Genomic DNA, 16,364 nt, shown 5'->3' on the forward strand with positions numbered 1-16,364 from the left:
AACGTAAATTTGGAAAGTGAAGTCATTCAGCTAGCTGATACAGAATCAACCACAGAATTATAGAATCATAGAATCAACAAAGTTGGAAAAGACCTTCAGGATCATCAGGTCCATCCATTCCCCTGCACTGCCAAGGCCGTGCTAAACCATGACTAAACCATGTCACTGAGGGCCTTGTCTACACCGTTTGTGACATTTCCAGGGACGGTGATTCCACTACTGCCCTGCGCAGCCTGTTGTAGCGCCTGACCACCCTTTTGGGAAAGAAATTGTTCCTGATATCCAGTCTAAACCTTCTCTGATGCAGCTTGAGATTGTTTTGCCTTGTCCTATCCCTTGCTTTTGGTATGGAAATTGCTTCTCTACTTTTCTGTCCTCTATGTAAATCTGCAAAGTAAGTAAACAAGACCCATCCATTAGAAAGATGTTCTCCGTGTCTCAGTGAGCGTCATGCCTGGGTCTGCACCAGAGAGAGGATCTCTATACTGTCTAATACAATAAGCAGCAAGAGTTAGTTTGCTAAGTGCAAAGTCCTGTGGTTTGGAAATGCTGTGGTCAATTTTCCTACTTCTCCCACAGTGACATAGAAATTTCTACTGTGATTTCATTTACTCCTATACTAATTTTTTGAGAATATTTGTGCTGTTGCCATAGCAGAGTCCCTGTGCTGGGAATCTGACAGGGTAACAGCTTTTTAAACTCCTAGACCTTTAAATTCTGCTTTGTACTCTTGCTACTCAACTGTGAATCATTTGATCTTGCTTTGTGTTTGCTTCCTCCAGGGAGGTAATCCTTGTGGTGTTTCACTGCAATTGAAGTCATTCTGCCAGACAAAGCTAGGCTGGGTGATGTGTCTTTTCCAATACTGTCTGGAGTCAGAAAAGCAGAGCAAATTTGGGGAATGGGGATAAGGGAGGATAGGTAGGCAAAGGAGATGCCATCCTGGGATCTGTTTCCCAGCTTGACTTTCAAGTGACCTTGAAGAGGCCCCAGAAATGAAAATGTTGCACAACAGGATGGAGCTGGGCTCAGAGCTGAGGAGGAACATTTATGCTCCTCCAACACAGTAAGCTCAAACAGAAAATGGTACATTAAACCTGTCTCACTACCCGCGGACAGCTGCAGATCTTGAGAAATGCCAGCACCAGGTATTTTAATCATAACAAGAGGGCTTCCGAGGCACACTCCGTATAATTCTGGGTCAAGTGGCAAGGGTTGAGGGATGAGCTGAGCCACTAGTGATGTTACGTCTGGGCTGTAATTGCCTGGAGAAGCTGGATTTATGATTGTCTCTGGACTGTTCTTCCTCCCTGCACATGGTCATTGCCTTCCAAGATGGAATATTTAGACCCTGCTCTGCTGACATTTAAAGTGAGTGAAGAAGGCAGTAGTGCTGCTGACAAAAAGGAGGCAGAGGAAGACACTAGCTCTCCATATGCTTGAGTGAGTACAGAGGAGGCCATGAAGATGCTGTGAGGGCTGAAGCAGCTCTGCTCTGGAGACAGGCTGAGAGAGCTGGGCTTGTTCAGCCTGGAGAGGAGAATGATTCTATGGTCGCATATGCTCATCACTTTGAGGGCTGTGCCACTGGGAAGGTGCAGTGAATTCTCTGCAGGCTGTCTGCTATGCTCTGTCACTCAGCTGGGAGATGGTACCTTGTCCAGGATCAGCAGTCTCTCCAGAATTCCTGGTGGGGTGACCTGTCGTAACGTTCCACCTGCTGCTTATGAGATGCCTGATGAACCCACATGGGAACATCTCAACTAATTTCATCATCGCTGTGTTGCTCCACAAGCTGTTGTGTGTGGGATACACTAGAAATGAATCTCAGTTGTCGAAATGAGATATTGCCTGATAGTTGAAGGCTGGATTCTTATTCCTTTGAAGCTGTATATTGCTTTTAAGTCCAGGTGCTTATTAGATGCACCTAATATGTGTCATACAGACAATGCACTCCACGCATCGCAGAGAGGGATTTAAGAGCCTTAGTCCTGTACCAGGCCTCCAATTGCCTGTTCAGTTTGCAAGTGATGAGGGAGAACTGGTGGCAGGCACATATCCTCTCTTCTACTCTGTGATTGCTGATTTTACAGATTTTTCAGTTTAACATGAATTACTCTTTTCCTAGGAGTGACAACAGGATACTCACGTAACAATTTATGTAACTGAAGCACGACTAATACCTTTGTTTCATTTGTATACTTTATAATTCTCATAGGGAAGTTGAAAGACAAGCACTGTGATCACAGTTGCTAAGCTGTGGTTGCCATCTGCTGATGCACAGGTGCAAGCTGTTAGAAATGGTCAGAATTTTTCCACTGACATTCTGGTTTATCTCAAAAAGAGGTTTTGTTCTATTTTTGACTGTAAATGAGTGAGTTTTTATGGATATGTCTCTACCTTCTGCAGACCAATTTCTCAGATGCGAATCTAAGCATAAAAGCATAGGAACAGGTGTGTATTGCAGCTTCCTCAGATGAAGGTCCCCCTTGCTGAGCAGCCTGTCTAATCATGTGAAAAGCATATGCTGAGAGAAAAATGAGAATGGAGCATGTATAAATAACATTTCCCTTGAGGATTCCCCAGTATCCTGCTTTTTTCAGCTCACTATACTACATGAACATGCTGTGGGTTTTCTATTTAGTAAGTCTTATGCAAATACCTACCTATTTTTCTTTAAATTATGTGCCAACTTTTTGCATGCACAGCATCCTTCAGCAATGAATTCCAATAATACCCAAATCCCACTTTCAGCTGTAAGTGTTGTGAAAGCAGCATTTTCTGTATTCCTAGGCATGTTAAGGTTTTCTAACACAAATAAATTTTCTACAATGTAATCACAAAAAGACTAGTGTGCTTTGTGGAAATACTGTGAAAATCAAGGAAACTGAAGTCAGGAGAATGCAAGACACGTTTCCAGGTTTCCTAAGTCACTAAAGTTCAATGGTGAAATTAAACTATTAGATTAGGAGAAAAGGTGAAATTTTCAGAATGCTTCTTTCTCTCTTGCTGTCCAAAGAGCAGCAAGAGGAGTGTGACTTCACAAGGGAAAGGAATTCATGAGCTAAGGGCAGGAATACTAATTTCCCCGACAGCTCACCATCACATAGCACCTGATAAAAGAGAGCAGTAGCCAGAGCCAGCCCAGAATCCAGTAGTGGCCACACAAATCCACAGTGATGAGGCAGGTCTCAAGTCAAGCCAGGTACATGATTTGGCTCAGCAAGGTAAATGGACAGGCAAAAGCATACTTGCAGGATATCTCAGGCAAGAATCAATGCAGCTCCCAGGCCAGTGGGTGAAGGGTGGAAGTACAAGATGAGGCTTTTCATTGACCATTTTATCCATCTTTTTCTCAGTGGTCCCAGTTTGCAAGTCTGCACCATGTGAGAGCTGGACTTGTATATAGGCAGCCAGACCCTTAAAGAGCAAGAGCTGCAGAGCCTATTGGTGCACTCAGGTCCTAATTCTCATTTTCCAGCTGGCTGCACATCTTTCTTTTCTTGCCAGGTCTCTAACATGACAGACATTTAACCTTTTGTGCCAGTGTGATTTACTATTGTGACTGAGAAACAAGAATGAGTTTTTCTGTCTAGCAGGGATAGTGGCAGCTCCTGTTGATGTGTGCACTGGCTGGCTGGCAAACACAGGCTAATGGGCTGGCTCACAGAACAACCATAATTGTTCGAATTACGCCTCCAGTTTTATGGCAGCAGGGGCTCTGATTTGTAAGCCCCTCTCAAGCTACCTATTTTCAAGAAACCTGTGGAAATTTTGTATCTTGGATTTGCCAACGGCTGAAATAAGCTGAGATACATAACTAAATGCTTATGTACTTAACGAATCAGGGCCTCTGCCTCTTACACAATAGCCTTAGGTGTCTATTTTAGTTGGCTGAAGCTTGCTGAGAAGATGGAAACAAGAATTTGCCATAGGGAAGATATAGTGGCTCAACTTCTACCTCTCAACACAAGTTTCAGGGAATTCCCTTCTTTAAAGGAAGAATAATTGGTTGTGTGAGGCCAAGCTGGTGCTGACCATCAGTTATGCAATCCATAAGATGCCAGGTTTTGTGAGTACTTTGGCAATTTCATACCAAACCCCAGCACAGAATTAATCTGAGTGCTAGGGAGGGACTGCTTCATTAGCAGCTATCAGTCTCATGTGGTTTCCTCAGTAAACCTTCAAGCTCAAATAACCACGCTGGCTTTGCAAGCCTGCATCAGGAGTGAGTGTTTTCCTTAGTACATACCTAAACTTGTTTCTTCAGATCTGAGAGACAAAAGAATTCAGCTAGATTTCTGAATCAATCTGGTGGCCCTCAGGTCAGTAGAAGACCCTGAATGCTGACTCACAAACACTGGAGTGCAAATGATTGGAACATTTAGCTGGTGTAGGTCTTCATCTCCTATCACTCCCATAGGTTACTGGAAGCAGCCTGTGAAACACATCTTGAGCTGCTGAGTATCACACCACGATTGGTGCTGATTTGGGATTATTCATACCATTCCACTGGCTTCTTTCAGCCTCTCCAGGAGCCTGTCTCTGGGTAAACTTGCTTGCCCTCCTTTTCCTACTTAATAATAAGCCTCTGCTTTCTGGGAAGTTCTGGGCAGTTTTGTCTCCAGCTGAGACTCTCAGCTTGCTTACTGAAAAATCCTTCTCACTCTCTTATTTGTGTGATGAATAGGCATCTTCTGGTGAAATCAACCTTAAAGAAAATAGTGGTTTTGTACTTTCATGTTTTGCTATGAACCGGGGTGTGTGTGTGGGGGTGTCGATGGACTTGTGGGACTTGCTCATAGCAAAAAGTAGCTTTTATTGATGTTGCAGTAGAGCATGTTCACATACACTGCAAATATATAAAATAATAAAAAAGCAGAGTTAAACTGCAGCTCTCTCTTTCTACAGATGACTAAAAATGACCAAGTTATATTAGGAATAACCTGAATTATGCACAAGTCTAATTTTACAACTCCTATTAATTTTGTCACTGAATAAAAACGACAGCATTTTCTCAGCTTTCAATGGTTTTCCATAACTACACATACTACTATACATACTAAATATACATATACAAGTAGTATACATGTATACATAAGTATACATACTATATACATACTACTCTTTGGTAACTATCAATAGCTTGTAGAACATCATTGTAGGATGTTAACAGTATCTTTAGGTTGGAAATGTCATTTAAGCCATTTCCTAAGCAGCATATTAAAATAATTACTCTGGGACATTAGTGGGAGTTGAAACTTAAATACTATACATGACTTCAAAAATAGTTTAGAAGGTGACCTCCACAGCCTTTCATTTTCTTCATGAAACCCAATGTGAGGAAATGCAGTGCATTCAGAATTCTGAATTCAGTTCTGGCTTTGCATCAGCTGATTTAGAAGTAGCAGGAGCATCTTTCAACTTCCTATGGCCACACAGTGATTCAGAAGGAGAGCAGACCTGCTGAACTGGAGCACAGACATCCTTTAGATAAATCAGTAGCCAGAAAGCACTCTCCATGATACCAGGTACTCTAGAATATGCTGGTTATGGCCCAGACATTCTGCACATTTGCACACAAGGATACTTCTAGAACTGGGGTTTTGCAACATAGCAAAGACCTTTTGTCTACTGCAGTACATCTTCCGCACCTGACTGGGTTGCTAACAGTGCTGCTAACTGCTCTCCTTTGATGTAAAAATCACATTCTTAGCAATTTCAGAGGCAATTATCATATATGTCTGAAGACAAAATGTGACCCTGTGATCTAGGAATGTTATGAAACCAGCCTTTTGTCTGTGGAATAGCTCAAGGCTAGTTATTCGTCATGATGAACTGGTCACGCACTTCCGATTGCCATTTGTGAAAGGACTTCAGTGGCCAATCTAAGAAATTTTCCTTAGCTCTTAATCTCATGCAGTTCTTAGCCATGCCACCTAAGGCATCAAATAAAAAACAATGTGCAACATATTCTTGGCCTTGCTGTCACTGACTGTCCAGAAAATGGAGTTGTTGCTCAATAGAACTTTTTGCAAATAGGTTAAAATGAAGTCTTTCTGACTACAGAGATAAATGAAGCGTTCTAACTTGCAGTTTGCCAAAGAACTCATAGAATGGTTTGGTTTGGAAGGGATCTTAAAGCTTATCTAGTTCCAACCCCCTGCCATGCGCACGGATACCTTCCATCAGATCAGGTTGCTCCAAGCCTCATTCAACCTGGGCTTGAGCACTTCCAGGGATAGGGCATCATCTTTACTAGTACTTCATAGCCTCGTAAGACACTTAGGGTTGTAGGCACAAACATGCTTCAGGCATGCCCATTTCCAGCAGTAAATGGGGGTTGGCCCCAGTTTTGTTGCTACCAATAGGTGACATGTAGTATGGATCACAGCAGACTGAGATTCCAGAGGATGTGACTGCTAACCCATAGCCTGAGACAGCTGTGCAGAAAGGAAATTCCTAGCATTTTCTGCCCCTTTTTGCACATGCACCATTTCATGCTGTAGACCATATTTATGTGTTAACACAGTTCAGGTTGTTGGCAACAAATCCAGTAGCCATAGGACTTGATCTATTCTTCTATTCTTAGAATCATAGAATCATAGATTAGTTAGGGTTGGAAAGGACATTAAGATCATCTAGTTCCAACCCCCTACCCACACCCCACACTAAACCATGTCACCCAAGGCCTCATCCAACCTGGCCTTGAACACCACCAAGGATGGAGCATTCACAACCTCCCTGGGCAGCCCATTCCAGTGCCTCACCACCCTCTCAGTAAAGAACTTGTTCCTTAGATCCAATCTAAACTTCCCCTGTTTAAGTTTGAACCCATTACCCCTTGTCCTCTCACTACAGTCCCTGATGAATAGTCCCTCCCCAGCATCCTTGTAGGCCCCCTTCAGATACTGGAAGGCTGCTATGAGGTCTCAATGCAGCCTTCTCTTCTCCAGGCTGAACAGCCCCAACTTTCTCAGCCTGTCTCCATACGGGAGGTGCTCCAGTCCCCTGATCATCCTCGTGGCCCTCCTCTGGACTTGTTCCAACAGTTCCATGTCCTTTTTATGTTGAGGACACCAGAACTGTACACAATACTCCAAGGGAGTGCCAGAGCCTGCTGCTGCCGAGGGAGGGAGGCCAGCATTCCACCTGTGTGAGGTGTGAGCAGGTAGAAGATCTGCTTAGATTGGTGGCAGAACTTAAGGAGGAGGTCGAGACGCTGAGGACGATCAGGGAGTGTGAAAGGGAGATCGACTGGTGGAGTAACTCCCTGGCGTGCCAGCAGGAACGGTTCCAGGGAGATACTCCCCACAAGGGGATGGACCCCCTGTCCTCTCAGACAGAGGGGGATGACCCGAGACAGCCCCTGCCCTGTAGCTGTCGCACAGAGGTAGGGGACCAAAAAGACGATGAGGGCTGGAAGCGAGTTCCAGTTCGGAACCGTGGGGAACCTTCCTCCCTTCCTGCCCTGCTTCCCCAGGTGCCCCTCCGTAATAGGTTTGAGGCCCTGGATCTTGATGGAGAGGTAAGTGAGGATGTGGTGCAAGGCCAGACTACAAGGTCACATAGGAAAAGGCGGTCGACTTCGCACCTCAAGACTGCCTCTGACAAGAAAGAAAGAAAAGTCATTGTTGTAGGCGATTCCCTTCTGAGAGGAACAGAGGGCCCGATATGCAGAGTTGACCCTCATCATAGGGAAGTGTGTAGTTTGCCTGGAGCCCGGATCAGGGATATCACCAGGGCGCTCCCCAGCCTGGTGCACCCGACAGACTACTACCCGCTGCTGGTCTTCCAGACAGGTGGGGGGGAAGCTGCTTCCCGCAGTCTGAGGGGGATGAAGAAAGACTACAGGGCCTTGGGGCGGATGGTGAAAGAGTCTGGGGCTCAAGTGATCTTCTCCTCACTTCTTCCATCTTCCGGTGATGATGTGGGACTGAATGGGAAAATTCAGTCTGTAAATGATTGGCTACGAGACTGGTGCTTTAGGCAGGGCTTTGGGTTCTTTGATAACAGCTGGTTTTATAAGGCTCCAGTCCGGATGATGGCACGTGGGAAAGGTTTAACTCACAGAGGCAAAAGGATGCTGGGGCATGAATTAGCAGGGCTCATTTGGAGAGCTTTAAACTAGATTCGAAGGGGGATGGGGTTGTAACTGGGCTTGCCCCAGTGGGGCAGCACTCTAGGATTGATGAAGACTGGGAGGCCTCCTATAATCCTAGGGTGAAATTGGTGAGCTCAGCTCCCTCCTTGAAATGCCTGTACACCAATGCGTGCAGCATGGGAAATAAGCAGGAGGAGTTGGAGACCTGTGTTAAGTCAGGAGATTATGATCTGGTGGCAATTACAGAGACGTGGTGGGACAGCTCGCATGACTGGAATATAGTCATGGAGGGCTATGTCCTTTTCAGGAAAGACAGGCCAGCCAGGCGGGGTGGTGGGGTTGCTCTTTATGTGCGAGAGCAGCTGCAATGTACTGAGCTCTGTCCAGGGACAGGGGACGAGCGAGTTGAGAGTCTGTGGGTGAGAATTAAGGGGCAGGCTGGCAGGGGCGATACTGTTGTGGGTGTCTGTTACAGGCCACCAGATCAGGGTGAGGAAGTTGACGAGGCCTTCTACAGGCAGCTGAGAGCGGCCTCACAGTCACAGGCCGTGGTCGTCGTGGGGGATTTTAACTTCCCTGATGTTTGCTGGAAGGACTACTCAGCAACCCAGCCACAGTCCAGGAGGTTCCTCCAGTGTATGGATGATAACTTCCTCATGCAAATGGTGGATGAGCCAACCAGGAGAGGAGCGCTGCTGGATCTCATCCTCACTAACAAGGAGGGGCTGGTCGAAGCAGTAAAGGTTGAGGGCTGCCTTGGTTGCAGCGACCACGAGATGGTGGAATTCAGGATCTTGTGTGGTAGGACCAGTACAATAGCAAGTAGAATTGCAACCTTGGACTTTAGCAGGGCAAACTTTGGCCTTTTCAAGCAATTGCTACGGGAAATCCCATGGGCAAGGCTGCTTGAAGGTAAAGGGGCCCAAGATAGTTGGTTGGCATTCAAGGATTGCTTATTCCAAGCTCAAGAGCTGAGCATCCCGACACGTAGGAAGTCAAGGAAGAGGGCCAGGAGACCTGCGTGGCTGAATAAGGAACTGCTGGGTATGCTCAAGTGGAAGAGCAGAGTTTATAGGTCATGGAAGGAGGGGCTGGCCACTCAGGAGGAATATAAGGCTGCTGCTAGAGGATGTAGGAAGGCAGCTAGGATGGCTAAGGCCTCCTTAGAATTAAATCTGGCCAGAGGGGTCAAGGACAACAGAAAGAGCTTTTTCAAATACATAGCTGATAAAACTAACACCAGAGGCAAGGTTGGCCCACTGGTGAATGGGATGGGTGCCCTGGTGACAGAAGATACTGAGATGGCAGAGTTATTGAATGCCGCCTTTGTCTCAGTCTACTCTGCCGGAGGCAGTCCTGAAGAGCACTGTACTCCTGAGACCTCAGATGAAGTCAGGTCAATGGAGCAGTTTGCCTTAGTCCATGAGGAATGGGTTAGGGACCAGTTGAGCAATCTGGACATCCATAAATCCATGGGTCCAGATGGGATGCACCCGCGGGTGCTGAGGGAACTGGCGGAAGTCATTGCTAGACCACTCTCCATCATCTTTACCAAGTCTTGGGAAACGGGAGAGGTGCCTGAGGACTGGAGGAAAGCAAATGTCACTCCAGTCTTCAAAAAGGGCAAGAAGGAGGACCCGGGTAACTATAGACCGGTCAGCCTCACCTCCATCCCTGGGAAAGTGATGGAACACCTTATCCTTGATGCCATCTTAAGGCATGTCAAGGATAAGAGGGTTATGAGGGGCAGTCAACATGGCTTTACCAAAGGGAAGTCATGCTTGACCAACCTCCTAGCCTTTTATGAGGAAATAACATTGTGGATGGATGATGGCAGAGCGGTGGATGTGGTCTACCTTGACTTCTGCAAAGCATTTGACACAGTCTCCCACAGCATCCTCGTAGCTAAATTGAGGAAGTGTGGCCTGGATGATCAGGTAGTGAGGTGGACTGCAAACTGGCTGAAGGAGAGAAGCCAGAGAGTTGTAGTCTATGGGGCGGAGTCTAGTTGGAGGCCTGTATCTAGTGGAGTGCCTCAAGGGTCAGTACTGGGACCAGTATTATTTAATATATTCATCAATGATTTAGATGAGGGAATTGAGTGTACTGTCAGCAAGTTTGCTGATGACACTAAGCTGGGAGGAGTGGCTGACACGCCAGAAGGCTGTGCTGCCATCCAGCGGGACCTGGACAGGCTGGAGAGTTGGGCAGGGAGAAACTTGATGAAATATAACAAGGGAAAGTGCAGAGTCCTGCATCTGGGCAGGAACAACCCCAGGTTCCAGTATAGGTTGGGGAACGACCTGTTAGAGAGCAGTGTAGGGGAGAGGGACCTGGGGGTCCTAGTAGATGGCAGGATGACCATGAGCCAACACTGTGCCCTTGTGGCCAAGAAGGCCAATGGCATCCTGGGGTGTATTAGAAGGGGGGTGGTCAGTAGGTCGAGAGAGGTCCTCCTTCCCCTCTACTCTGCCCTGGTGAGACCGCATCTGGAATATTGTGTCCAGTTCTGGGCCCCTCAGTTCAAGAAGGACAGGGACCTGCTGGAGAGAGTCCAGCGCAGGGCGACTAAGATGATTAAGGGAGTGGAGCATCTCCCTTATGAGGAAAGGCTGAGGGAGCTGGGTCTCTATAGTTTGGAGAAGAGGAGACTGCGGGGGGACCTTATTAGTGTATATAAATATATAAAGGGGGAGTGTCATGAGGATGGAGCCAGGCTCTTCTCAGTGGCAAACAATGATAGGACAAGGGGTAATGGGTATAAACTGGAACACAAGAGGTTCCACTTAAACTTGAGAAGAAACTTCTTCTCAGTGAGGGTGACAGAACACTGGAACAGGCTGCCCAGGGAGGTTGTGGAGTCTCCTTCTCTGGAGACATTCAAAACCCGCCTGGACACATTCCTGTGTAACCTTATCTAGGTGTTCCTGCTCTGGCAGGGGGATTGGACTAGATGATCTTTTGAGGTCCCTTCCAATCTCTAACATACTGTGATACTGTGATACTGTGAGGCCTCGCAAGAGCAGAGGGGCAGGATCACCTCCTTCGACCTACTGGTCACGCTCCTCTTGATGCAGCCCAGATACGGTTGGCTTTCTGGGCTGCGAGCGCACACTGAAGCCGGCTCATGTTCATTTTTTCATCGACCAACACCCCCAAGTCCTTCTCCACAGGGCTGCTCTGAATCTCTTCTCTTCCCAACCTGTAGCTGTGCCTGGGATTGCTCTGACCCAGGTGGAGGACCTTGCACTTGGCATGGTTAAACTTCATAAGGCTGGCATCAGCCCACCTCACAAGTGTGTCGAGGTCCCTCTGGATGGCATCCCTTCCCTCTGGCGTATCAACCGAACCACACAGCTTGGTGTCATCGGCAAACTTGCTGGGGGCGCACTCAATCCCACTGTCCATGTCACCAACAAAGATGTTGAACAAGACCGGTCCCAGCACCGATCCCTGAGGGACACCACTCGTTACCGGTCTCCAGCCGGACATCGAGCCACTGACCACAACTCTTTGCGTGCGGCCATCCGGCCAGTTCTTTATCCACTGGGTGGTCCACCCATCAAATTGATGTCTCTCCAATTTAGAGACAAGGATGTCGTGTGGGACAGTGCCAAACGCTTTGCACAAATCCAGGTAGATGATGTCAACTGCTCTGCCCCTGTCCGTCAGTTTCATAGCCCCATTATAGAAGGCCACCAAATTGGTCAGGCAGGATTTCCCCTTAGTGAAGCCATGCTGGCTGTCACCAACCAGCTCCTTGTTTTTCATGTGCCTTAGCATGCCTTCCAGGAGAATCTGCTCCAAGATTTTGCCAGGCACAGAGGTGAGACTGACTGGTCTGTAATTCCCTGGGTCATCGATTTTCCCCTTCTTGAAAATGGGGGTTATATTTCCCTTTTTCCAGTCATTGGGAACTTCACCTGACTGCCATGATTTTTCAAATATGATGGACAGTGGCTTAGCAACTTCATTCGCCAGCTCCTTCAGGACCCGTGGATGGATTTTGTCAGGTCCCATGGACTTGTGCATGTTCAGGTTTTTAAGATGGTCTCTAACCAGATCCTCTCCTACAGTGGGCCTGGGGTCTTCAATCTCACAGTCCCTGTGTTCGTCTTCCAAGACTTGGGTGGTGCGGTCAGAGACTTTGCTAGTGAAGACCGAGGCAAAGAAATCATTAAGAACCTCAGCCTTCTCCAAATCCAGGGTAGCCAGTTCTCCCGATATCTTCTGAAGGGGGCCTACGTTGTCCCTAGTCTGTCTTTTAATGGCTACGTACCTATAGTATCCCTTCCTGCTATCCTTAACATCCCTAGCCAAGTTCAATTCTAACTGGGCCTTAGCATTCCTCACCTCATCCCTAGCTTCCCGAACAGCATCCCTGTATTCTTCCCAGGCCACCTGTCCCTGCTTCCACCTTCTATAAGCCTCTTTTTTTCCTCTAAGTTTCCTCAGCAGCTCCTTATCCATCCAAGGAGGTCTCCTGGCCCTCCTGCTGCACTTCCTTCTAGTTGGGATGCAACACTCCTGAGCTTGTAGCAGGTGATCCCTGAATAACAACCAAGAGTCTTGGGCCCATCTGCCCTCTAGGGCTGTATCCCATGGAACCTTACTAAGCAGGCTCCTGAAGAGGCCAAAGTCTGCTCTCTTGAAGTCCAGGGCAGTGAGCTTGCTGCACACTCTTGTCACTGTCCCGAGGATCTTGAATTTGACCATCTCTTGGTCACTCCAACCAAGGCTGCCCTGGAGCATCACATTTCCAACCAGCCCTTCCCTGTTGGTGAGCACGAGGTCAAGCATGGCACCTCTCCTTGTCGGCTCCTCTATTACTTGCAGAAGGAAGTTGTCTTCCACACAATCGAGGAACCTCCTGGATTGCTTGTGCCGGGCCGTACCTTCACTCCAACAGATGTCAGGGTGGTTTAAGTCTCCCATGAGGACAAGGGCCTGTGAGCGTGAGGCTGTTCCTATCTGCCTATAGAGCACTTCATCCACAGATTCCTCTTGATCAGGCGGTCTGTAACAGATCCCCACAATAATGTCCCCCATCGCTGCTCTGCCTTTAACTCTGACCCACAAACTCTCTGTCGACTGCCCACCCATCCCGAGAAAGAGTTCCATACTCTCCAGCCTATCCCTAACATAAACAGCAACTCCCCCTCCCCGCCTGCCAGGCCTGGCTTTTCTAAAGAGCCTCTAACCTTCCATTCCAACACTCCAGTCGTAGGAGCCATCCTACCATGTTTCTGTGATGCCTACTATATCATACTCCCGTAGTCGTGCACACATCTCTAATTCCTCTTGTTTGTTTCCCATGCTACGGGCGTTTGTATAGAGGCATCTGAGCCGAGCTCCAAATGAAGCCGGGTCATTGACTGGAGTGGCTGGAATATCTCTGCATCGCTCCGAGCATTTATTGTAGGTGCTGGCAACTGACTGGGTGTGTTGGGATGGAACGATGCCCTCCTCCCCCAACACATCTAGTTTAAAGAAACCTTGACCAGCCTGGCAAGCCTCCTACCAAAACCACCCTTCCTCTTCTTTGTCAGATCAGCTCCACCAGCCCCCAGTAGACCTGGCCTACTAACTTGGGTCCCGTATTCAAAACACCCAAACCCCTGACTATGACACCATCCTTTTAACCATTTATTAACTTGGCCAACCCTTGCTTTTTTAAGGTCTCTCCCTGTATCCTGGAGAATTGATGAAAAGACAATCTGAGCTCCAGAGCCCCTAACCACCTCTCCCAGGGCTCTGTAGTCCTTCTTTATGTTCTCCAGCCTACTGCTATCAACATCACTAGCACCCACATGGATCACCAGAAGTGGGTAATAGGACGTGGGTCTCACTAGAGCAGGCAGCCTCTCTGCAACATCCCTGATCCGTGCCCTAGGTAGGCAACACACCTCCCTCGAGACCAGGTCATGCCGACAGATGAGTGCCTCTGTCCCTTTCAAAGTAGAGTCCCCTTACACTATGACCCACCTCTTTTTCCTGGCAGCACCAGTAGTGATCTTCTTTACAGGCGCACCAGCCGGTTGTTTCTGGTGCAAGTGCCCTTCCGTCTTAGCCCCCTGCAGGACAGCAAAGCGGTTCTGGGTGGGGACAACAGCTTTAGGAGAAAGGTCCTTGTTTTTAATTGTCCTCTTCCTCTTTTTTTTGTTGTTTGTTGTTGTTACTATATCCCAGCTTCCTGCGTTGACAGCCTCCTCCACTCCTCCATGAGTTTCAGGGGACGCCTGAGGCCCCTGCACAGTTTGGGCCTGGAGGAGGCAGTCCTGCTTCCTCTCAGCTTCCCTGATATCTTGCAGCCTATTAACAGCATCCCGCAGCTCAGCCACCTGCTGCAGGAGTAGCTCCACCAGGGAGCACCGAGTGCAGCCCTGTCATTGTGCACCGTTCCCTCAGGAGACCAGTGCAGGCACTCTCTACACTCTGAGCATTGCACTGCAGCCTCCCCTCTCATCGGCTCTGTCTGGGTGCCTAGAATCATAGAATCATTTAGGTTGGAAAAGATCTTTAAGATCATCATGTCCATAGACACCTCGTTTTGGCTACTGTGAAGGACAGGACTGGGATAGTGGAATTGTCAGTGTGGTCTAGCATAGTCTTTCTTAGGCTACGAATAAAGATGGATGGGAGATGCAGAACAGCAGAAATGACAAGAATTATTTAAGATGTCTGTAACCAGGATGACCAAAAAGAACACTTAGCTTGATAGTAAATTCTGGGAAATAAAAAGATAAAAGTTCTATCAGAAAAAATGAGGGACATGGTGTAACAGAAAGTATGACAGTATTTGAACACAACTTGAAGAAACAAGCACCAAGAGGGCACAAAAAAGGTGCCAAAAGGGCATCAAAAAGGCATAAAAAGATCCTAAGGTGCAGCAGAGAATGTCGTGTAATTTGGAGCTGCTGTATTTGCTATTATAGACAACAAGCAAATGCAAAGGTACAGCAAGAAATCTTCTTTGTGGTCTGCTCAGGAGGGACTGATGGGGGGGTTTCTAATGGATTAGTTGTGGAAAGGCATTAGGACAATAGAGGAGACCACAGTAGAACCTTCTTGGCTAATTGAGATTCTGGCATACAAGTTGGGACTTGAACCACATCTCTACTTGCCGGTGAGCAAACAGGATTTTTAATCTGAGTGGATGAGATTTTGTCCCCTCAAAACAGGCATCTGGTGCTGCTTTAGAGGGGCTTGTGTATCCCACCAGTCCTCCAAGATCTAGAAAGGCAGATGTCTCCCTTAGCCCTGTGTCTCCTGGGCCTTTGTGGGCATCTGAAGATTGGCATTGTATGGTGTATTATCGCACTATGCACTGTACACTGTACAATATATTTAGGTAATTGTGTCCCAGCAGGTAACACACACAAGCACGGCTTTTTAGCAAAATCATGTATCTACTTTCTGATATTCTAATATATACCTTGACCTAGCAGGTTTTGAAACTCCATTGGGATTCTGAGTTGCTGTGTTAAAGCTTTCTGCTTTTATATAGTTGTGGAAGTGCAATATTTGTGAAAGAACAGCAATAGCCAGAAACAGCATGTTAAACCTGCTAAAACTATGCAGAAAACTCGAGCCCTGCATGTTACTCATTTGGTGAGAGATTCATACAGTCTTTCTTGGCCCATAGAGCTCAGTTATGAAATATGTTACCAAAAGCTTTCCCAGTATACATTAAAAATTGTACCTTGTAGGCTTAGTCTGTATTTTTAACAATTGTAAGATAAAAGGCTCTGGAAGGATAACCAATACAAAACAGGAAACATCTTTGGTTTGGCTGTGAGGGTTGTTGAAAACTTCAGAAGGCAAACCTGTTCTGTGACTGAGAATTATCCCTGTGCCCTGAACAGAGCACCAAAAGGTCTGTTGTTCCTGACTCATGAAGACGCTTTGTCACTCACGAAGGCTGTCACCTTTGCCGCCTTCGATGGTAAGAGGATCTGATTAATTCTTAATAAAGCAATACAAAATCCACTGATCCCTATAGCTGTGTTTGAAAAAGTCTGGAGTTAACAGGGCTGTTGCATTTCCTCTGTGACTGTCAATATTGCATCAAAAGCTGATCATGGAAAGGACATGAACATATCGGAGATATTTTGCCTTCTCTGTTCTGCTACATATGACAAAGGTAAAAGGATCAGCTCTTCTGTGGAGAACAGCCAATGGAGCTACATAAAAACTTTTACCAGTTTATGCTGTCTGGGAATAACACTTAAGACTGTTGCAAAGGCAAAAAAATCACCCC

Source organism: Psittacula echo, assembly GCF_963264785.1.
Source record: "Psittacula echo genome assembly, chromosome: Z".
Classification (NCBI taxonomy): domain Eukaryota; kingdom Metazoa; phylum Chordata; class Aves; order Psittaciformes; family Psittacidae; genus Psittacula; species Psittacula echo.